The 24,428-nt window shown below is 37.1% G+C and overlaps 1 long non-coding RNA gene and 2 pseudogenes across 1 annotated transcript; all 3 read right to left on the minus strand.

Annotated features, from left to right (window-relative positions):
- Positions 1 to 4,461: 4,461 nt before the first annotated feature.
- Positions 4,462 to 6,078, minus strand: LOC148018321 (uncharacterized). Its single transcript, XR_015687762.1, has 3 exons — positions 5,161 to 6,078; positions 4,649 to 4,741; positions 4,462 to 4,560 (listed from the first exon to the last, which is right to left on the minus strand). It is a non-coding gene; the product is annotated as an uncharacterized LOC148018321 (long non-coding RNA).
- Positions 6,079 to 6,269: 191 nt separating this feature from the next.
- LOC148018322 (pyrophosphate-energized vacuolar membrane proton pump 1 pseudogene) lies at positions 6,270 to 8,070 on the minus strand (annotated as a pseudogene).
- Positions 8,071 to 9,282: 1,212 nt separating this feature from the next.
- On the minus strand, positions 9,283 to 16,754 carry LOC148018323 (trans-cinnamate 4-monooxygenase-like; annotated as a pseudogene).
- Between the last annotated feature and the right edge of the window lie 7,674 nt (positions 16,755 to 24,428).

A 24,428-nucleotide genomic window follows, 5' to 3' on the forward strand; every position in this document is an offset into this window, starting at 1 on the left:
AAGAGGAGGATGGCCAATATCTTATAGAACTTGTTGAAGCCATACAAACTCTCGAGCTGCTAAAGATGTAGCTACATATTCGGCCTTTCTAGTCAAAACATCAACACAATCTTATGTTTTGCTAGTCCAAGAAATAAGACTACCATTGATAAATAAACAATTTTCACTTGTAGAATGCATAGTTAAGTGAGAGCGTGCCCAATCTGTATCTACAAATGGTGCACAGATCGGATGTTGTATGCATACGTAGAGAGTGCCGAAAGAGTCCCCAAAAACAAAACAACTCTACTTTTGCACCAAAAACAAGAGAGAAGACTTGCATGACATGAAGAAAAAGACTAATTGGGTACAATCTCCCCCCATGCCTTATGTGAGCGCTCCACAAAGCATGTATTTAATATATTATTCATCTCCAAGCTCAAAAAATAGTCAAATTTACAGTCCCACTAAAGAATTAAAGCGATTGGATGCCCAAAGAGTCGGCGGGCTGTGCCCAAATACAATGTCTAATAACAAATATTTAAATCCTGCGCCCATGCGCATACAAAATAATAAGTAAATGTCAGGCGCTTCAATAAATAAGCGCATCAAAATAAATAGGGCACCACGCCTAAGATGCGCGCCCATAAAAAATGATAATTTCTTCTAAATAACTTAAATACACGCTATCGCCTAGTCCTTCCCAATGCCACCACTGCGTACTCTACACATCAACTGAAGCATTCACAATTGTTAGAAATAATAAAATTAAATCGATAAAAGATAATACCTAGCAATCTTTAGCTACAAAATAAATAAATTGGTTAGAACTCAATCCTAACCTTAATTATTACGAGTGTGCACTCTAAACTCATAAACATTCATTAATTTAAATATATATTTTACGGAATCACCCACTTGCATATTAAATTAACAAGATGCCCGAAAAGGACAAGCGTCCCTGTTGACTTTTCGCACAAGGAATCCACCTTGTGTATGAGCCCTAGCAACAAATATAATTTTACGGAATCCACCGCAAAACCTCAAGAATCCATCGTGGAATATACCTAGTGGCATTATACCCCCAGGGTGGGATAGCAATTGTCCTCAATTGCTATTAGCTCAATGTGGAGCCAGTAGTGAGAGGTAAGCACTTAGGTCTCGAGCATGCATCCATTGGGCCTCTTCAATAGGATGATTTTTAAACTTAACAAATATCTAGAATATCTACGACTAGTTCTAGTGATCAAAAAGTCAGTATCTAGAATAGTTTCAGGTTCAAGGATTTCAATTTTTTCTTCTAGCAAAGGAGAGTTTTCATAGATAGGATGTACAAGTAATTGGCCTCTAAAATGTCGTAATAAACTAATATGCAAAGTGTTGTGGATTTTTCAATGTTGTGGTAATTCTAGTTTAAATGCATTGTTATTAATTTTGTGAATGATCTTGAAAGGTCCATAAAATCTAGGAGCTAACTTTACAACAACACTTTATAATATTCGTTTTCAATACGTAACCAAACATAATCGTCAACTTTGAAACTCATAGCTTTTCTTTTCTTGTTGGCTTGTTTTGTGTATGATTAGTGAGCTTTCGCAATCATATCTTTAACTTCATAAAAAATAGTAGCATGCATATTAGCAATATCATCAGCAGCTTGAACTTTGTTTGATAATGATGTAACAGGTGTATGTAATCTATATTCATAAATAATTTTAAATGGTGCTTTCGGTGTAGTTGTATGTGGTGTGTTATTATATACAAACTGAAGTAAATATAAATGTGTATCCCATGTTTGTGGTTTTGAAATTGTGTATGCATGCAAAAGATCTAAAATTGTACTGATAGTAACTTTTGTTTGTCCATTTGTTTCAAGATGAAATGCAGATGAAAAATCAATCTTTGTTCCTAAATTAGCAAACAAAGTAATCCAAAAATTATTACAGAATCTAGAATCACGATTAGAAATAATAACTTTTGGCAAACCATGATTAGTGAAAACATTTTTCGAAAACAATTGAGCAGCTTGAGATGTAGTTAACGTTTTCTTCCATGGAATGAAATATGCTTATTTGCTAAACCTATCGACAATAGTCCAAATCATGTCATGATTATTTTTAGTGTTAGGAAAACAAGTGATAAAATCCATTGAAATTTGTTCCCATGGTCGTTCTGGAATTGGTAAAGGCATTAATAAACCATATTATTTACCATGGTATCGTTTAACTATTTGGCAAATTAGACATTAAGATACAAAGTTAGATACATCAGATTCCATGTGTGGCCAATAAAAATCTTCAATTAGTGTACGCAAAGTAGAAATAATTTCTCTATGGCCTTAATATGGGGGACAATGAATTTTATGCAAGACGATCGAAATGGAATAGTTACACATAATATTTTTTCATAGAACATAAATCCATCAGCGTAAGACAATGAATCAATGGGAATCTAGTTATTTGCAACTAATTTATTCCAATCAGCTTGAAAACTAGGGGCTTAGTCGTTGGTATCTTTCATAGGAAGAAGAGAGTCAAAAGATATCACAGAGATATTATAAATAGTCGGTCTTCTACTTAAAGCATCGACAACAATATTTTCTTTTCTAGGTTGATATTGTATGAGTGGATGAAAACTTTGAATAAAAGTAGTCCATTTAATGTGTCAATCAGATATTTGTGGTTGACTAAGGAGATATTTAATGCTTTGTTGGTCAGTTTTGATCATGAATTCAAATCCCATTAAATAGTATTTCCATTGACATAAAGCTTGTACTACAGCTAGCATTTTCTTATCATAGGTAGATTACTTAAGTTCAGAGGGTTTAAATTTACAGCTAGAGTAGGCTATGGGATGGAAATCTTGCATAAGGACTGCTCCTATTCCAGATCCACTAGCGTCAGTGACTACTAGGAAAAATGATCTATTGAAATCAAGTAATTGCAATACAGGAGCATGAGTTAAAGTATATTTCAATAAATCAAATGACTTTTCTAATTGGCGGACCAATGATACACAATGCCTTTCTTTAATAATTTTGTCAAAGGTAATGCAAGCAATGAAAAATTTCTCACAAATTTTCTGTAAAAGCTAGCAAGACCTAAGAAAGAACATAATTCGTGCACATTTTTAGGTATCGGCCCAATCCAAAATTGCTTCTATCTTTTTAGGGTCAACTTTGTGTTTCAATTTGTGTTTGAAAAAATTCACTCTTTTCAGGATTAGCATATAATTGATTCTCTTTTAATATTTTGAGAACCAAGGATAAATGTTCATAATGCTCGTTTTCATTCTTACTGAAAACCATTATGCCATCAAAGAAAACAATGACACAATGTTGATGCTTCAAAAATATGTGATTTATCATACGACTGAATGTGGCTGGTGCATTAGTTAAACCAAAAGGCATAACAAGGAATTCATAGTGTCCAAATTGCGTTCTAAATGCAGTTTTGAATATATCTGATGTGTGAAATCATACTTGATGGTATCCATATTTAAGATCTATCTTGCTAAATATTGCAGATCCTTGTAGTTTGTCCATAAGATCATCTACCCTAGGAATCATATATATATTCTTAACAATGATCTTATTTAGGGCACGATAATCAATGCACATCCTATAGGTATTTTTTTTCTTCTTCAGGTTAACAATTCTCGAGCTAACAATTCTTCAACTTGGGCTTGAATTTCTTTTTGTTCAATTTGGTTATGTCTATATGGTGCTTTACATGGTGGTTGTGATCCAGGAATCAAATCTATTTTGTGATCTTCGGGACATATAGGTGCACAAGGAACTTTCAATCGATCCCCATATAGAAAAAAAAGAGAATTTCCCATGGAATTCCGTAGTTGAAAATACATATAAGTGGGGAAAGTAAAAACTAGGAAAAATGGGACATTTCCTAGTGAGAATAAGTAGGGAATCACATAAGACCTTTCCTATGTAGGAAATATTTCCTACATAGGAAATATTTCCTACATAGGAAAATACAAAATTTTCTATGTAGGGAATAATTCCTATATAGGAAATATTTCATATATAGGAAAAAATTTCTAGAGGTGATTCCCTAAGTACTCTCACTAGGAAATCTCTCATTTTTCCTATTTTTTACATTCCCTACTTATATGTACTTTCAACTAGGGAATTCTGTGGAAATTCTCTTTTTTCCTTATCACTTTATCTACTTTGCCCTTCCTCTTAGACATGCTAATATCAAACAAGAAATTGAACAATAAATTTTTAACTAGAAAATTATATAGAGAATGTCATCATTTCTAAGTAAGGATCAATAACATACATCTAATGATCAAAATAGATTAAACAAATTAAGTCATCAATATCTACTTCTAACAACCAAAAGAAAAATGAAAATAATTGTAAAGGAGCATAGAACTAAAAACTAATTAAGCAACATGTGCGTCTTGATTGTTTTATCCCTTAAATCTCCAATATGTTGCAAAGTAATAAATGTTTGTCTACCCTCTTCTCTAAATTTCAATATGTTTGCCTACCCTCTTCTCTAAATTTCAACATGGGTGGCTGATAGATATCATCATATGATGGTATGGGTATCACTCCTATTGATACTCAAGTGATCAAATATGATTAGTTAGTATAACCATTTCAAAAAATGACTCATTATCAACGTAAGAAAGTTGGTAATACCTGATTCTTGGCTTGAAGAAGTGTTAAGGCAAGCAATCTCAATGTCTTCCTTTCTTGCATTGTCTCTTATGTCATCTTTAGTAACTTGTTTACCTATATATACATAGAGTTAACCAAAGCTCACGATAATACAAGGTTATGAAAAATTTCAATAACACAAAAGAAAGTAATTAAATATTTTGTATCAATTTGGGTCACCAAATTTGTACAAGTTTTTTATCCTTAAAGTTGGTACCTGCATCTTGACTTGAAGAAACATTATTGCAAGTAACCTCCTGATCTCCCTTTCTTACATTACCTCTTTTCCCACCTTTTGTTGTTCTTTAATCTATATTTATATATATACACACAATTACTCAAAGTTTAAAAATATGAATAACTATGAACTTTTTAAATTAGACAAAGATACTAATTAAAGCTAGTTAATCTCAAAATGAATCACCTAATAAAGCAAGATGTAAAATATGTACAAATTTTAATTTTCAAAGTTTAGTAGAAATAAAGACATATACCTGTATCATGATTTGAAGAGACATTAGGGCCAATGACCTCCTTAGCTTTCATTGTTTCATTATCTCTTGTACCATCATTTGTGATTTTGTTACCTTTATGTATACATAATAAACCAAAGTTTAGAAACATAAGAGACATTTGTAAAACATCAAAACACGCATTTGTAAAACATCAAAACATCAAAACACGCATACCTTTTTTGCCCTGTTCTTTACACCATCTGATAGTAAATTGAGCAAATGAAAACAAGGAATTCATTGTTCATACTTTTATGGGCTCACCAACTTCTCCTTCTGGTTTGAAGCATCTTACAGACTTCCTGTTGAACAGTGCGCGAGGGAGACGAGGAACGGAGGAAGAGAGAAGAGAAGAGAGACACGAGACACCGGAAGTGGAACCCCAGAAGTGCATCAAGTGAGCACACATTAGCTACAACATCAGCTTCTTAGCTAGAATAGATAAAACATCAAGTAGAATAAACATAAGCTTGAATAGACGAATCAACTGAAAATAGACAAACAACAACTGGAAACAATGAAACATCAGCTAGAACAACTCAACAACTGGAATAATAATGAAACATCAACTGGAACATTTCAAGAGCTAGAATAAGAATGAAATGAAATATCATCCCATCAGCTCGAAACATTTCTTATAAACAAAGCGTGGAATAATTTCAACGCATTAGCTGTAATATAGATGAAATGATATGAAACATAACATGAAGAGCCAAAAATCAACTGGAAGAAAGAAACATTTAGAATAATCAAATGATGAACAAAATAACGACAATCATCAACAAGAGCTCATCAGTTTTCTTACTACTGCTCAGAGCCCAAGAAAACATCTTAGCAATCTGCTTCTGGGACTCTAGGAACATCTTTGTATGCCTGGCCTCCAGATCATCACGAAATCGCTCAAACTCTCTACATCTGCAGTTTCATCTCTTCTAATCTGAGAAAGCACTCCCCCAAAGTGCGGATCACGGAGACCAATTCGGAGAGCGGAGTGCTATCAACTAGGGGCTGTTGATGCCGCAAGCTGGACTTTGAAGAAGTCCTATGGTTGAGGAATCTGTCCATCTTGAAAGCCTTCGCGGTCTCATAGTCTATATTGCGGCTACGCTTCTTGTGGAGAGATGTGTAAAAAGTATCATGGTCATCCAGAGACTAGTTGCGATACCAGCATTATCACTTATGGGACCATATGCATCTATGGCTAGACAGGTGGCAATGGTACAGAGCATTCCAAGAGCTGCAACTTTGATCCTGTACATGGCTGCTAGGGTATGGTTGACATAGATGGCAACAGCAATAGCAAATATTGGAATGATTACAGACTTGTAGCCAAGTGCCAAACCAAAGATGACATTGGTAACAGCTCCTGTCCTGCAAGAATTAGCAACATCCTGGACTGGTCTGTATGTATTGCTAGTGAAATACTCTGTAAGGTAGCCAATTACCAACCCTGCCCAAAGCCCTACTCCAACAAAAAAAAATAGTTTCCGGTTTTGAACCATCTTTGCACCACCGTTAGGATCATACATATAAAACGTGGATGGTAGTGCCACCCAACAAACAAAAGCTGCATCGAATGTCATTAAGATGGTGGATATCAGCAACTGTCTCTTCAGTGTAGATTCAATATCCCTTAGATTTGAGATCTCGAACACATCAGTTGCAAACAAGGTTGTGATGAGGCACACCACAATGCCCATAGAGCTAATGAGTAGAGGGAAGCACATAGCACATAGCAGTGAAGCCACAACAAGAGCTGCGCAAGAAGCTTCAGCAAAGGAGCCAAACAAATCTAAACCCATTCCAGCAATATCTCCCACATTATCACCGACATTGTCAGCAATGATCGCTGGATTTTGTGGATCGTCCTCTGGGATATTCCTTTCTACTTTTCCAACAAGATCTGCTCCAACATCCGCAGTTTTAGTATAGATTCCACCTCCAACCCTTTCAAATAGAGCCACGGATGAGCATCCAAGCCCATAGCCAGTGATGGCCTCAAAAAGGCCCTCCCAATCATCCTTGTAATAAAGCTGGAACAGTTTTATAGTGATGTATAAAACTATGAGGCCATTAGCGGCAAGTAAGAAACCCATCACTGAACCTAATTGGAAGGCAATTTTGAATACTTTGCGTATCCCTTTTCTGGCTTCCAAAGTTGTGTGAGCATTCGCATATGTTGCGATCATCATGCCCAAAAATCCCGACACTATGGCCATCAAAGCTCCCAATATAAATGCAACTGTAGTGAAAATCGTTGTAAAGAGAGCTGGGGCACATTCCTGATTTGGATCATATCTGCAAGGCTGGGGCTTAGTACTGAACCTCTTCACAGATCCCAGGAACGAGAAAATGACAGCAGCAAATATGCCCATGAAATAAACCAAATACTTGTACTCTGTTAGCAAAAACGATGTGGCTCCTATGGATATGGCTTGCTGAATTTCAGTGCATTTCCTAATAGCTGCTACATCTGATTCCTCATCCAATCTATCCTCCTCGTCAGATTCTGATGATCCATTGACGATGTTGTGACTGTGGGTCCACTGCACTTGTCCAATTCACAAGTGCATCTCCATTCTGAAGTTTCAGGCACCCACGATTCGCTGTGCCTCCCCATATTATTCCCACAGGGCTAGGCTTTTTCTTGCCTTCCTCAAACATCAGTACTACCAGGCTGCCACTGTCTCCCTGCATGTCAAATGCCTGCTGGTTCTCGCCCATAATCAGGAAAACAGTGAAAAAGTAATTGCCCTTCTCGTCATCGTACTCAAAGGCATATGCCATGATGCTTCCTTCTGTTAGCCCTGAGCTTCTGCCAACTTTTATTACCCTCCTCCCCACGATGTCGTTGACTCTTACTTGCAAGTCAATAGTTATAACATCTCCCATCTCACCTACCCCTTTGATAGTAGTTGTGACTTTGGAGACATCAAAATTGTCCCCGAATGGAATGAAAGCACCATCAGATCACACAAATGTCTCTGCCGCATGAGCAAACATCATCAAGTATCAATATTGTCATATCAAGAAATGGAAACCAGAATTCTTCTTTCAACTCACAAAGAAGTTTATAAAATGGACAATAAAGAATGCCTTAACAACAGACAGCTCAAAAACAAGTAGCAAAGAGGGAAACTTGGATTCACACTTGTAAAAATGCCATACCACCGCTCATCTGTAATAAAAGACGTTGCCCTTTCCACTGCACCCAAATAAACACTAGGTCCAACATTTGGAGGCAGTGGATGGAACATCCTATGGTTGGGGTAGTCCAAATCAACCGCAACATGTCAATTTGTCAGAGACCCAACCTGACGAGTCCCTGTCCTACTCTGTACTATGGCTCCAACTATACCAAATGTCTCATGATTTGCAACTTATGAAATTCACCAAAGAGAGAAACGTATCAGAATTGTCAAACTAGTAATGATGCAACAATTATTTACATATGTTGCAACTAAAAATCTGCCAATCTTCACCTCTATAGTGTAAAAAACACCATCAGTTGTTTAATTGATATATGATGAAGCATGTACACACTCTCAGCATTTCTCAAAGTTTATGGAAAGGAGGGGAAAAATGTGTGGAAAACATCTAATGACACCAGAAACACAGAAAAACATGAGATGGTGATTTCTATTTTCTATACACAAATATGGACATCATCATGCTGCAATTGAGTATATCGGTAAACAAAATGATGATAGATTCGAGAGTGATGCCCCTCGAATGTCAATGTAGACATATCAATCTGCCACTAAATTGTACACTATCATAATGCATCAAATGCCCTCATTTGATGTGCTAGTTTATACAACTCAATTAAATAAAAAATACTAAACAGTTTGTTAGATCAATATAAGACATCAATCTTGATTACATAAAAGGGCCTACAATTGATCCGAAAATTGAACTAAGACCACAAGCATGACATCAAAAGAGTAGACACATCCAGATTATGACCATGCTCTAAGGCTATGCAACTGATCCTTGAGACAATTTAGAAACTTGGTTGTAAGATGAACACCTCCAAAACAAACGTAAAATTATAGAATGACTAAATTTCAAGACGAGCAGTTTGTATTCAAACTTTGAAGTTATTCACTGGCTCTTTACCTGAGATCCTAGACCGACGGATGTGTCATTGCCCCTTAAACCTTCAGCGAGCTCTGTGTATACCTCTTGCTTAGGGGTTGCGGCTAGAATACCAAAATAAGAGAACTCTACCACATCAACATCACACCATATGCCTCTAGCTGGTCCCTGAAATCATCCAAATGGGTATAACTATAATATTTCTGTGTCAGCTTGCCAACTTAGATAATGATTCAACACTTTTACAGAACTGGACTTTTCTCCTGCACATTACTCATGGAAAACCAGGCAAGGAAACTTCTCTAAAAAAGGGACCATGAAGTTAAGCAAGAATTCCACTACATTGAAACTAGTATTACCTGTGGATCTTTAGTTGACATCATAACGCTTCTCATGTACAGGCAATCTAGGCAATTATTGCTTAAACTTGATCATAGAATTAGAGGCCATAAAACCACGTGCCATGGGTTTTAGAGACAACTTTCTTCACCTCAAGATAAGTTGGAAGCTACAAACACAATGATTGCAGGAGTACTTGTTAAATGCCCCTGCCTTCTGCGGAATCCCACTCCTCTTCCAAGGCTGACTCTTTGGAGCATCATGCTTCTACCCTAGTAAACTATACACCTTTCTCTCTTTTTTTAAAAAGTTCCTCCATGGAGCCTTTATTCTTCTTTGAAACATCCTTTGATGATGATGCTTTGCTTATTGAAACAGAAACCTGCATATATAGCAAATATCAGTACACATAGTGAATGTTAGATGAGAAAACCTCACACCATATTAGTCCTTGAAATATTAACACACATTTTGAACTGAGGTATCACTAGCCCAAGATGTGGCTAGCATATAGTGCCACAAAGACTCTAGCAATGCACTAACCCTCCGTTAATGAATTGAGTTGGCCAAATTTGAGCTGACTCTAATTGAGGTGCATCATAGGTACCTGTGGACTACTTGTTGGTGCATCTATAATTAGACTACCATTGTCCAATTCATGGAGGAAGTATACATGCTGTAGGGGCTTCTAGCAGTAGAAGCACAACACCCCAGATGTTCATCAAATCTCTCTCTCTCTCTCTCTCTCTCTCTCTCTCTCTCTCTCTCTCTCTCTTCCATTGGCTTGACCACCACAGTGGACCTCATTGCAATACTAAGACTCAATTGCCCTCGTCCAACAGACCTTAGGTCCACTTTATCTATGTCAGGTGGAGGCAGAAGCTCAAAGGCCTGCACCATCTTGCCCAACACTAGTGCTAGTATTGGCAAAGCTATAATACTCCTTAGATAGCTCCTCCTGCTCGAGCCAAATGGGATTAACCTGAAGTCAGTCCCATTGAGCTCTATCTTCCACTCCAAAAACCACTCCAGCATGAACTTCTTTAGCTTGTCCCAATACCTGAGATCATTTGCTATGCCCCATGCATTTTCTAAAACTATGGTGTTTGCTGGAATGTCATAGCCTCATAGGTTGGCTGCTTGGAGGTTCATATGGGGTACCAACAAGGGAATGAGCATGTGTGTTTGGAGGATTTCCTTCACTGTGTCCTGGTACAAACAACACCAATGCTGGGTACCGATTTTTCTTCATCTTCATTGACTTGAAGAGAATTTTGCACACATGAAGTGCTACAGTTCCAAATAATCTTTTGCACACATCTTGCATTTCATCCACATATACATGCAGAATATTTTCAAGGGTCCAAAAATTATGCACAAATCTGGGAAGCCTGCCTTCAAGTAGGGTAGATTTGGGACATCAGGCTCAGTATTGGTACACCTTTTCCTAACACTGTATTCAATTCATCCCTTATCTTCTTTTGGATGTATGGATTGTTCACTAGCTCTACAACGCCCCATTTTGATGATCACAATGTGGTATCAATTGTTGCACATGAAAATAAGTCCAAACAATCATATAAAAACAGAATTTATGAATGTTTGACAAGGTGAAGAATCTAAGCACTTTATAGAATCAATTTTCCCTAAAGTGATTCCTTGTAGCACCTGCAAGTATATAATACTGAGTAGAGTGTCATCCATTATTAGACATTTTTCTTCCACCGTGAGTGAGGAGAACTCCCTATCTATATACAGATCAGGTTTGTAAAGGCCCCCAGAAGTAGTGAATATTGTTCAATGCTCAAGTAAAAAGACTAAATTTGCTACAGCAAGATACATACGCATAGCCTACCTGCAACATTCATGTTTTGATGAATAAGATACAGCACACTGTTTTCACTGATCTCTCCTTTGAGGAAGGCATCCAGAAAGAAGTCCACTCCAATCTTCTCCCCCTTCTACTTGCAAAGCCAATTAAAAGAATACATAAGAAATTACAGGTCTTGTAGAATGGTAGGAATTGCACCCATACAACATTGGAACCTATTTGTAGATTAAAGCATTGCACTGTGGGTCTCAAAATCCTCAATACATAGCATTTAGGTTAAGTAGTATTTCCTTCGGTACAGTACAATAGATGATCGGAATCTACAGACAAAGCAGCAAATGACGAGTAAGTCTTACTTCTTGCGCTTGTTAAGAAACGTGTCCTGGAGGAATGCGAGCCTGCACTGGTTGGCGTCCGAAACCTGCTTGAGGTACCCACGGATGAGGGGCTTGAAGGAAGGCATAGAGTCACCATAGTTAATACTTGAAGCTCTGCACGAGAAGGCCAATATTTTCTCTGTTAAGGGTCATGAACTGCACATAGAGGGGGTCATCAAACCCTTTGAATCTTGTGTTGAACATCATCCTGTAGACGATGTTGTACATCATGAGCTGCAGACGGTCGCGGATGACAATACCTGTGGCGAGCACATTGGGCATGTCCCTAATCTCTTTGACAGCAAGGTCTATCTCTTGGACTACTTGTTGGGCTACTTGTTGGTGGCATCTAATTTTGACAATGGTGTTTTTTATCTTTCACATTGACATAGTTCAACATTATACCTCACAATGTTGCTAACCAATCTACATGGTTTGTCTTGGCATTGTTTCCTATAAGGATTAACACAAAATGCACCCCCAAAAGCATTAACACAACACTTATCTTTTTGCTCATGTAGGACCTTTAAATGAGCAACAAACTCCCAAGTATATGGATTTATCTTGTTCTCTCTCCACCTTGGTAATGCTTGTCCTGTAAACCACCTTTTATTAGAATCACTTTAGGTCCCCTTCTTATGATCATGCATTTTTTTGTGGGTAATCTTTTGGGACACCTACATATTACAATGATGGGATTATGTCCAATAAACCATGATGTTATTTATTTGGACAATGTAGTTCCTCTCATCTTCCAAAAGAGACACTTTAGGCACCCTTCTTATCATCATGCATTGTTTTTTTTGGGTGACATCTTTTGGGACACCTACACATTTTAATTATGGCATGATGTAAAATAAGCTATGATATTACTTATTTGGGAAATGGAGTGAAAGCTATCTAAGAAATCTCACCAAAATATTTCCCTTAGAACAAGCATTACCTATATTAGTTCCATTTTCCTTCCACACTATCTAATAGAATGAGTTCTAACTTGCTTAAATCCACTTTTTTTGCACTAACAGGTTCAAACTTTGACCTTTTAGGATCATGATGGATTCTATCCTTGAAACATATAGCTATTGTCACATGATTGGTTGCTACTTGCAAAATATTGCAAGTAAATTTCGTGTGTTATAGAATATGAAGGACAACTAGATAGGCTATGGATATAGGCACCAATGTATTTTCTGTAACCATTTTTCAATCTATTTCCCATTTTTATTTCTTTATAAGACAAACTTCCATGTGCACTCTTACCATGTCATTGGCACTCTATGTTTGTTCTAAACTACTTGGGACTAGGGGAAACCCCAGAATAGGTGCTTGGTACATTCCTTGTTATTCCTACACGATATACACCACGAAGGTACCTTAACTATCTTGGAGATCCTAGCTCTAATAAGTAGCCTATTGATTGTCATGTGTCACTACGGGTCTTTAATATCCCTTTCTTTCTTGCACACCCAAAGTGGGTTGCCTATGGGGGATGTTATAAGCTTAGTTAGCTGCACCAGTTTGGGGGTTGGTCAAGTTGACCAATGGGTTTTGTGTCCAGATGTGACCTTACAAAGCCAATGACTCTCTCTCTGTAAGGCCAATTGATGAGCAATTGATCACATGTAGTTCTTTCTAGGTTCCTCCATCGCTAAGATCCATCTAAGTCGTCAAGCCCTTGATATGGATTGCCTTGGATAGCCTCAGGTTTTTTGTGATTGGGGGGAAGCTCCCCTCTTGTTGCAGGATCACATTCTTGGGTTGTGGTAAATTGTGTGATTTTAATTGGCAGTCTATTGTCAAGAATATCAAACCATTTGGATTGTGGCCAATGGTGCCTCGTAGTAGTCTGAGAGGACTCAATCCAATCCCTTAAAAGGTGTACTGATAGTTGATCAGAAAGAACCTTCTTAAGTAGACCAAAGAGCAATCTATTGGCCTTGTTTGGGAGGGACTCTAATCCAAAGCCCCCATCCTCCTTATTAATTTTCAGGGTATCCCAAGAGATTTGGGCCACCATTTCCATCATGTCTCTTCCATATAAACTATTTGAACATTGTTTCTACTTGCTCCACAATGTTGTGCTGATTGGAAGGAGAGCCCATATATATGCAACAATAGTGTTGATCATAAAATGCAATAGTAGTGCATCGAAGAAGCTTACAAGTATTTCAGGATATCCCCAAATGTGATTTGACCAAGGGCTTGCCAGACATCAGAGTGTCCTCGCCTCTTGTTGCGCCTGGGGATGTTCTTCTAGATGGCCCTTGTGCTTGGGCGCTCAACTATTGTCCTTGCACTTCTAGACTATGCTGTGCCAACCCACCAACTCAGCACCCATACAAACTATAGCAATCCAACAATCCTGAACAATCAACCCATCTAGGTATTCCATTATACCAAACAAGAGTACACCCAAGTCCATAGTATGCAAATTCTCCTATGACCAAAGGAGATTAAAAATGGAAGTAAAATGTATCCCATGTCATGATATGATGCTGCCCACTAGATGCCTACCTTCTCCATCGAGTTCACACTAAAAGCACACTTATATTAACATAGCTCAATAACCAGAACTGTTTTTGCAAGAACATAGGTCCAATATGAGTCCAGAGTGAAAAATACAAAACAAACTGCGTGCAAAAAAACCATCATTTCAGCTACCTTACTGAATAATCTACAAGAATCATTAAAGAATGATATACAGTACCGATGCCCAACCAACTTAAACCTACAACAATCTAACTGTATCTAACTGAATCCTCTCAATCATGTAGCTTACTAAAATCTGTTGTTGTGGCTCCTGCCTCTACTGGGACTAGCCTTGTTGCAGCCCAAAACACCTAAATCGACTTAAAAACTGAAGTGTCCAATGTGACTACCTGATGCCAGGAGGCATATTCCACGGTGGATTCCGTGAGGTTTTACGGTGGATTCCGTAAACTTAGATGACCGGGGCTCATACGCAAAGAGGATTCTTTGTGCGAGAAGTTGATGGGGACGCCTGTCCTTTTCGGGCGTTTCATTAATTTAGTGTGTACATGGGTGATTCCATAGCGGGTGATTCCGCAAAATGCATATTAAATTAATAAACGTTTATGAGTTTAGAGTGCACACTCGTAATAAATTAAGGTTAGGATTTATTTCTAACCAGTTGATTTATTTATGTAGCTGAAGACTGCTAGGTATTCACTTTTGTCGGTTTAATTGTGTTATTTTACTAACGATTGTGAATGCTTCAGTTGATGTGTAGAGATAGCAGCAGTGGCGGAGGAAAGCATTGGAGTCTAGCGGGTTTCCGACCTTTGGACTATATTTTGATAGGCGTCACGCCTATATTTTGATTATGTCTATAGAGACATCGATTATTTATTATTATTTTGTATGCGCTTATGCGCCTGGATATGTTATTTTTATTTGGACATTGAGATTGGGCGTGCCAGACTCTTTGGGCACCGTCCATTAGCTTTATTTTCCTATTTTTGGTAGAAAGCAAACTCAAAAGCTAAAAGCTTGTCATATTTTTGTAATTGGGCTATTTTTGAGCAAAAAGATTGGAAATATATATTAAATACATGCTTTGTGAAGCGCTCACACAAGGCATGGGGGAGATTCAACCCAATTTGTCTCTTGTCTCATGTCGTGCTTGTTTTTACATTGGTTTTTGTGCTAAAAAGTAGAGTGCTTTGTTCTTGGGGACCTTTGGGAATTCACTACGTGAGCTACCTGCGTCCGATCTGCGCACCACTACCACTTCAGGTTCCAGACTAAATAATCTAAGAGATTTAATAACAGGATGGAACTCATGGCATCTCCCATCATGGCAAGTTCACCTTATACCCTGGATTGAATACAAATGACATAGCTGACATAATCTTCAAAAATTCAGCTGCCAAACTCAATAATGTATTTGCATTTACTCTTGCATCCAATTGCTTCTGTTGTCATTGACTAACCATGATGTGGCCAAAGCCCTTGATATGACAACTCACTTGGATCTTGGATCTTTGACTTTGGGCTTGTGCACCAAATATCTCGATGTTCATTCACATTGCACGGCTATTCAGAGAGTTAGCCACAAACCCACTGTACTAGCTATAAGTACTTCAGCTACATAAGGACATAAATATGGGAGATCCGTAAAATGTAAGCTAATATATGTAACTAGAAAACAGTACATTGCCCTGTTTGAAGAAACAACTACAAAAAACAGGTCAAAAAATGGTTGAAACATCATACCATTGATAAAACCAGGAACTATCACCATGCAATTGCACATTCAGATCTTGAATGTAAGTCCCGCATTGAAGAATGGTGAATTGCAATGATCCTCCTTCCTCTTTGATATTTGTTGAGACCCCTGCCTGCATCCCAAGCGCCTGGATGTCAGCTTCACCTACATCGGACAGTGGTTGAGGAAGCCATGTGTTGCTATACGAGTATCTCCAATCCAAAGTCAAGTCAACTTGGACATTAAAGGCCCGCACGGCCACACTAGTATTGCCAAGGGAGACGACAAGCTCAGGCACAACAAGCCCAATGAGGGTGACATTCGTGATGGCGATGTGCATTTGTCCGCCAAAAGGGAATCCGACAGATTTGATCATGTTTGGGAGCGAAAGGGGGATGGAGCTCTGCAAAACCTGGTTAAGCACCGCGTCCTTGAGGTAGTCGACGACATTTTGCGAGATCGTGATCCAGATGTTGGGGCTTTCTTCGCCTGATGCTTCTTGCCAAGAGGTCAGAAACCCTGGCATGGAGGGAGGGTCTGTTTGTAAGGTTAGCATCTCCAGATAAACTCTGGAGGGAGGGTTTGTCTGTAAGGTCGGCATCTCCAACTTCAATAGTTCATCTCTTCGCTTCGTGTAAGCCTCTGAACCAGGAGGAAGAGGCGGATCACCTTCCTTGCACACACGAATGCTGTCGCACGTCATGACGACATCTTGGAGAAGAGAACCCTCGATTTGTAAGGTCGGCATCTCCAGCTTCAACAGTTCATCTCTTCGCTTCGTGAAATTTGAAGTGCAATCCCTGGTAATGAAATTGTTTAGGATGACACAAAAAGCTTATGTGGGGGTGATGTCCATGATCATAGAGGATACATGCTACAAACAATGCACACCACTTCAAGCTTCTTCATATGACATATGCCAATGCTTTTGTGCATAATTTTCCAAGTCATATCGTGCATGGAGCCCATCAAGAAATGCATGGCAAGGAGCTTGGAGAGGGGCATTCAAACCACATTTTCTAATTTATATGGATTCTCGATACTCTAGATGTGGGTACCTCTTTTCTTTTATTTTCATGGAATATGTTTTGCCAATAAGTGTGGAGGTGATAGAAAAAAAAACAAAAAAAAAATCCAAGGTACCAAAAAACTACCTCAAGTCAAAACCACACATTCAACATTTCTATGGATGACAAGTGCAAGTCCAATTCTTTAGAGGAGCAATGTTGCATAAGTGGCTTACCTATTTATACCTTTTTTAATGGTCCTTTGCATATACATAATCTTTGAGCTAAGATCTTCAATGCAACGTCTTTTGTTTTGAGCAAATACAACTTGAATGAATTGAACTAATAATATTTTTACATTTGTTCAAAGTCATGCAATTGCTAACTATGGTGAACATGACTTTATGCTCTATTGATGGTTAATTGGTTGATGTTTCCAAAGGAGATGTGTATCTACTTTTTTTTATTAAAAATGCTCAATTATTTGTTCATTCAAAGAAAATTGCTCATGCTTTGGGAGGATTCCTTGCTAACCATGCCTAGTATTAGAACAATGTTGATAATAAGTCTTCCTTTTTTGAGACTTCATGCCACATTTACAATAAAATAGGGTGTAGTCTAGCAATATAATTTAGTCCTTTGGATCCTTTTAAAGAAAATGATGTAGCAATATAATTAGCCATTTGCATCCTTTTAAAGGAAATGATGTGCTATTTATTACAATGACATAAAGATAACTTGAATTTCAAATATAGAAATAGCATGTACTTGGTATCTCAACTTGTTGTCTTCTTGCAAAGAGCTAACATTTCATCTAATAAATACTTCATCTAGTAGGGTTACAAGTTTAAAATTCAAAGGAATTGAGAAGAGGGATTGTAGAAGCAAGTTTTGTCAATATATGACATTTTGTATATGTTTGAGGACCTCATTATTAGTGCCATCTACTAAAATCTCCACCAATTGCAATGCTAGATCATCTACAATATAACTAATTGATTTATTTTGAACAAGTAAAGGAAGTCCTTTAAATCAATGTGATCAATAAAAAAATCAACATAACAATAAATAAATTTAGAAGAAACTAAATAGAAATAGAGAAACATACATATTTTTAAGAGAGAATACAAAAGAGACAAAAGTGTGCCATGCTTTCTAGCTAGACCATTGTCATTTTGTTATGGGAAAAGGGGGAGAAATCATAGCCATGCATTCTTGATTACTGATTAGTAAAGATAAAGCAAAATGTAGAATATTAATTATGATGCCAACTAACTTGGGTTAAAATTTTAAAGCTTGAACAAGTAAGGCAAATCATTACCTAAGCATGCTAGTTTTGTATAGTAGCAATATAAGGCTCCTCCTTTTATGAGTCCCCATTTGTAGCTGATATCCCATAGAGTTTTAGAGCCTTTCAAAACAATATATCAAAATTCTTGGGGGGGAAAATGATAATCCTTTGAGGTGATGCCTGCTTCTTGCACCAAATGATTAGTTCAAGGCTAAGCCACGTTTCTATTAAGGTTAGCCACTTGATCTTGAGACTCACATATTCAACTAATTGCCACTAGAGCATGTTTAACTCTTCCTCAACAATCACATCTATCTCTACATTAGCATTTTTGCATGCTAGTCTTATTAATTCCATGATAGCATAAACACCTTGATGTACCAAGTCACCAATTAATGATGCTTTATATTATAGATTACTCAACTTGACACAAAATGCATTACGTAGGGTAATCTAATCTATGTCACAATTATTACTTAGACACTTATCCAATTATCACCAAGCTATCTGAGGGTTCATGTTATTATCTTTAGTAGAGGAATTGGATGACAACATTAATTATTGTAACCCACTCATGACAACAAATAAGAGTTCGGATCTAAGGCTACCTAGCATATGATGTTGTAAATCTCAATTTATGTAATTGACTAGATTTTGTTGCATTTTTCCTAGTTTGGTTGCTATTCTTCCTAGTTATAGTTTGAACTTTCTATATAGTAAGTGGTCTAGAGTTTGATGTGCCTTGGATTATGTAGGGCATGATATGGACTACAATATGATGCTTGTGCATTATACTTGAACCATGTTGGTCATTATCAAGAGACCACATATCATTCACACACCACCTCCTCAATAAGATGTCGATGCCCTCTAGGAAATACATGCACAAATTTTAGGTAGCTAACACTCATATTTTATTTCAGTGCATTATTGCATTTGGGAGCCATTGGTAGATTGGCTAGTACTTCCATGCTCTTAGGAATTGTATTCTTCAATGAATGATAATAGAGCCTCATGGCAATTCTAGCATAACTAAATACAACAAAAGCATTAATACTCTTTAAGGATGAAATTGAATGTTTCCTTTGGTTCTAATCCACAACATCCAACACATTTTACTAACCTAAATGCTAATTCATGTAGTTTCATTTGAGAATAAAACCCCCAATGCATGTAGTGTGATAATGTGGTTGGATGCATCTACATCATCAATACTTTCTCATTTCTCATCCTCTTGCTTGATGATTTGCTTCCATTGTTTGTGCCATCACTTTCCATTACACACGTTGCAGTCTTTTCACTCTCACATGGTATACACCTTTCAAGCACGTCACATGATATTGGAAGATACTTTCAAAAACACATCACGGAAGGTTGTTATACATTACAAGATTGGTATGCATACACACATGGAAGTGTTCAACACTAGCATGTGCCATCACTTTCCATTACACACGTTGCAGTCTTTTCACTCTCACATGGTATACACCTTTCAAGCACGTCACATGATATTGGAAGATACTTTCAAAAACACATCACGGAAGGTTGTTATACATTACAAGATTGGTATGCATACACACACACACACACACAAGGCATTTCATTGCAATACTGTAAAAAAAAATCTAATAGTAACTAAAAAGGTTGCGTTTTTTGGTATTTTGCCACTTTGACTTCATTTTTCCTAGGTTTATTTGGGAATATGTGTTGTACAGATATATAATACAACAAAATCTTTGTTCGTGTATGTTTAGTCAAACCACCTAGGACATTATTCCATTATAGCCCCATATGTATATATATATATATATATATATATATATATACATAGAGAGAGAGAGAGAGAGCCTGCACAAAGTTGTTATCCTTAGAAGTTAATGTTAATGTTATAAATACAACTATAATATATTTAAATTCTCATGATTAATTTTAGTTTACAAAGCCTTTCTTGTATACCCATCATAGCTACCCATGTGGTCTAGAAATGGGGCCTGTATAAAATTGAAACATATAAATAAAATAAATAAAATACTAAATATTAGTAAAGTAAAAATAAGATTGATCTAGTCACCTTAGTCGAGTATGTGGGCTAGGTGTGGGGCCAGCAAGTTTGGCTAGGTGTTGTATACCCAAAGCTAGAAATTTTAGTGTTGTATAAGCTGTAGCAAAGGCACATTCACTTTCTACAAGCTCGAGTACTAGCACAAGAGGCACATGCTATGGTTGCACAATAATCTCTTAATCACTTGGCATTTCTAAAAATGACATATGTTGTAAATGTGATTATAAGAAAATAAGTTTGAATGCTTGCATGGGCATGGAGGGGATAATGGTTGGCAAGGAGCATTGTGGAATTGTAATATCTTGTGTTTTGTCCACGCATGTGTCTCTTTGGGTGTGAAGGGGAGGACTCGTGGGTGAAATTAAAACAAAGGTTGAATAATCTTTACAAAAGCCTTTCCTTTCTCTCGTCAACTAGAGCCACCTCAAATTGCAATTGAAATATATGTTCCTCGTCGTTTTCATTTTTCTTATCCTCATCACCACCATGATAGTCATCATTACCTTTGTCGTTACCTTCTCGAAACCATCAGTATCAACTTGAATTGAGAAATAGAGAATTGTGATAAACATCAGCTTTATCTTATCCTCATTGTACCTTTAATTCACTATTACATAAAAGTAGGGAATCACATCCTTATAATTCCTTATGTAGGGATTTTCAAAGGAATGTGGGGAATGCTCTATATTCCCTATTATAAGATGTAGAGAATGTAGGGACTTTCAAAGGAATGTAGGAAATGCTCTATATTCCCTATTATAAGATGTAGGGAATGCAATTTCCTAGTTATAGACTGGGGAATACGTACTTGTCTACATAGGAAATATTGGAGAATTTCCTATATTTCACCAAATTGCCTATGTGGGGAACAATTGAAAGTTCCTTGTGGTGGTAAGCCAGTAGCAAAACAATCTTGAAATTGTGAAAGAAATTGTGTGTGCCTAGGATGTATCTGATTTTCTTTAGCTTTAATTTCATTCACCCATATTAAGTAGGATTTGCTACCTTTTCGTAATGCATGTTTAGCCTGTATATGACTAAGCAATGAAAAATTATTGAAAGTGTACATACCATGTAATGTGATTTGTTTCCCATTAGAATGAATCTTCATTGAATGCGTGGAATAATCTATATCGGGATTGTACTGATGACGCTTAGGCATTTCTAAGATAATGTCACTAGATTGTAAAGGCACAAATAAGAAATTTCTACATTCAACATAGTTACCAATTTTAATTTCTAAATCATGCACTTCTTGTGTTCTGTTGTATATGGTCCCTAAGAATGGAGCCTTGATGTGATAATGAGTAGAAACACCATGTAAATTCAATTCTTTGACCAAATTTGCAGAGATAAAATCGTGCGTGCTCCCATCATCATGTAAAACAGTCTTTTCTTTACTATGCACAAGACATTTCATCGTTAATAAAGAATGGGGATTTGGCATACTTGGTAAAGTATCTGAAGTAGTACCCATATCGTCATCGTCTTCCGTGAAATCTGGCATTTCTTCATGTTCTTCATCTTCTGTTTCTCCCAAATTGTTGATGTGAACAGTTGGATTTTTGGTTTGACAATTCGCCGCTAGATGTCCAGGTTGATGACATTTGTAACTGACTATAGGTTTAGCTTTAGACATATTATTGGTAATAGCAGGAAGTTTAGGAATGTTGGAATTTGGCTGGAAAGATGGCTTAAGATTTGGATTTGTGTTTGATGGTAAAGCAGAGGGTCGTGTCCAAGATTTATGGAATGAAGATGGAAGGAAATGGTTTTGATTGAATCTTCGAAAATTTGAATTGAATTGTTTTGAATCAAAGTTACAATTAGTTTAAAATTTTTGTGGCCACTTCTTGTCCTCGAATTTTGTCTTTAGTGTAATGGGCCAAGGAAATTGCATCTTCGAGAGTCATTGGCTTGAACATGTTCACCTCCGCATAAAAATATCCAAGTAAGCCAAACATAAACTTGCATTTATGGGTTGCCTTAGGTACATCTTCGAGCATTCGAAGTTACAATAAAGCATTCCAAGAACGCTTGGTATATTGTGAAATAGGCTCACGATCCCTCTGTTGCAAAAGATCCCATTGTTTGATTACTCTTTCGTGGAATTGGGAAGGAAGGAAATTCTACAAAAATTTCTTTTGGAAAGTCTCCCAAGTAGTAGGACAAACTACTTGGAAAGTCTCCCAAGTAGTAGGACAATCAATGCTTTTGCAGACAACAGTCCATCATAGGGATGCTCTGTCCACTAGAAGTGACACACTTAATTTTGTCTTTCTCAACATACTGTTCTTCATGGAAATAATCATCAAATTGATTGATAAAAGAAAGTAGAGTCTTTCCATCCCGTGATCCATTGAAAGTACGAAATTTGAAATTTCTTTTACTTATCTTTGTTTCTTTCCGAATAGATTGCGCTTCAAGTGTTGCATCGATCGTACACCATATAAGATCTTCTTCATCAGCTTTTTAAAGCTTATCTCCTTAAACAATAATAATAAACTTCTTCTCTTATCTGTGAATAGACGACTTGATGTAGGAGTTTGTCTGTTGGTCCTCCGCTTGTAGAGGCTAGTCTTTCGCGATCCAACAGCGTAGCAAGGGCTTCTTCACCGCCAAGAACGTGTTGGTATTGACAGATTGCTGCAAGACTGACTGTAGAGCTCAATCGTTCCAGAAGCTCCACCTTCGCACGAGATGGTAAGCGATTGGAAGCCCTCGATCTCAGCTTTGCTCTGATACCATTGGTGTATAGATCGAATACTGTATGCGTATGTAGCGAGCGCCAGAAGGTCCTTAAGAACAAAAGAACTCTACTTTTGCTCGGGGGGTTCACTATATATATATATCCTCTATATAATGTGCATTCATGGCCTATTTATAAATATCCTAATCTGTGAATTTTTCTTGAATAAAACACAACCCTTTTCTATTCAATTTGTAAGTAACCCCTTTATATGACACCCTTCTGTATGTAAAAAATATATAAAAATGGTGGTTTTAAAACCCCTTATTTTGAACTCACATTATATATGCATATAGAAGAACAATGTGTGTCTAATTGTGTAAGAGGGCAAGTAAGTGTACGGTGTAGCAAACACATTTTTACATGTGTGCCTCTATTGTTTCTCCGCGTGTATGTAAAACAACTCTCTATATTATGTATACCTAGAGCAGCATGTCACTAAGAATGTAACAACATAAGTGAGGATTTTGATTTTGCCTAGGGTTTCTAATCCATACTTCTTTGTTTTAATACCTACTATACTTTCTTTCATTTGATTTGGTCTTGTTTTGCAAATGGATGCACATATTCTTGTGTATGTCATTGTAGACACAATATTACTTTGTGTTACAATGCTTGGATATTTGGGAAAGCATTGCAAGTGAAGGTGGAGGTGCGTGAAATTTTAGAGAAAAACATTGCACTCACTACATGTAGCATGCATAATTGTCTTGAGGAGATCCAAATCCTCATCCACAATAAGCACTTCTTAGGGAGCGAGCCCCTCATACACCATTAAGGTATCCTCATTAGATGCCTTATTGAAAAATATAATGGTTAGAATTTTGAAATATTTAATGCAACAAAAAGATAACATTTTTGTTAACCCATATTTCAATTAAACAAGTAATAGCAATCCCTCCAAGTGGGTTGTGAGAAAATACTTCTCCCAAGAAGGCATAAAAATAACCTCTCAAAGTTTCCTAAACTAGGCCATGACACCCTCATGATGTCGTGGCTTGCTTTACACCATTTTCACAAAGAGAGAGAGAGAGAGAGATATATATATATATATATATATATATATACTTCCCTCTACAACCATTAGCCTATTTCTATAGGTGGACTATACACTACTCTTGCTTGGTGGTACTCATGGGTCATGACTCATGTTTGAAGCACTACGATGGTCACTTTCTTTCTCTAAAGCCTCACTCAATCACTCACACACATCTCTCTCTCTCTCTCTCTCTCTCTCTCTCTCTCTCTCTCTCTACACACATCTCTAA

The sequence above is a fragment of the Lygodium microphyllum genome, chromosome 21 (assembly GCF_053477565.2).
Source record: "Lygodium microphyllum isolate KBCC chromosome 21, Lygodium_microphyllum_v1.1.10, whole genome shotgun sequence".
Classification (NCBI taxonomy): domain Eukaryota; kingdom Viridiplantae; phylum Streptophyta; class Polypodiopsida; order Schizaeales; family Lygodiaceae; genus Lygodium; species Lygodium microphyllum.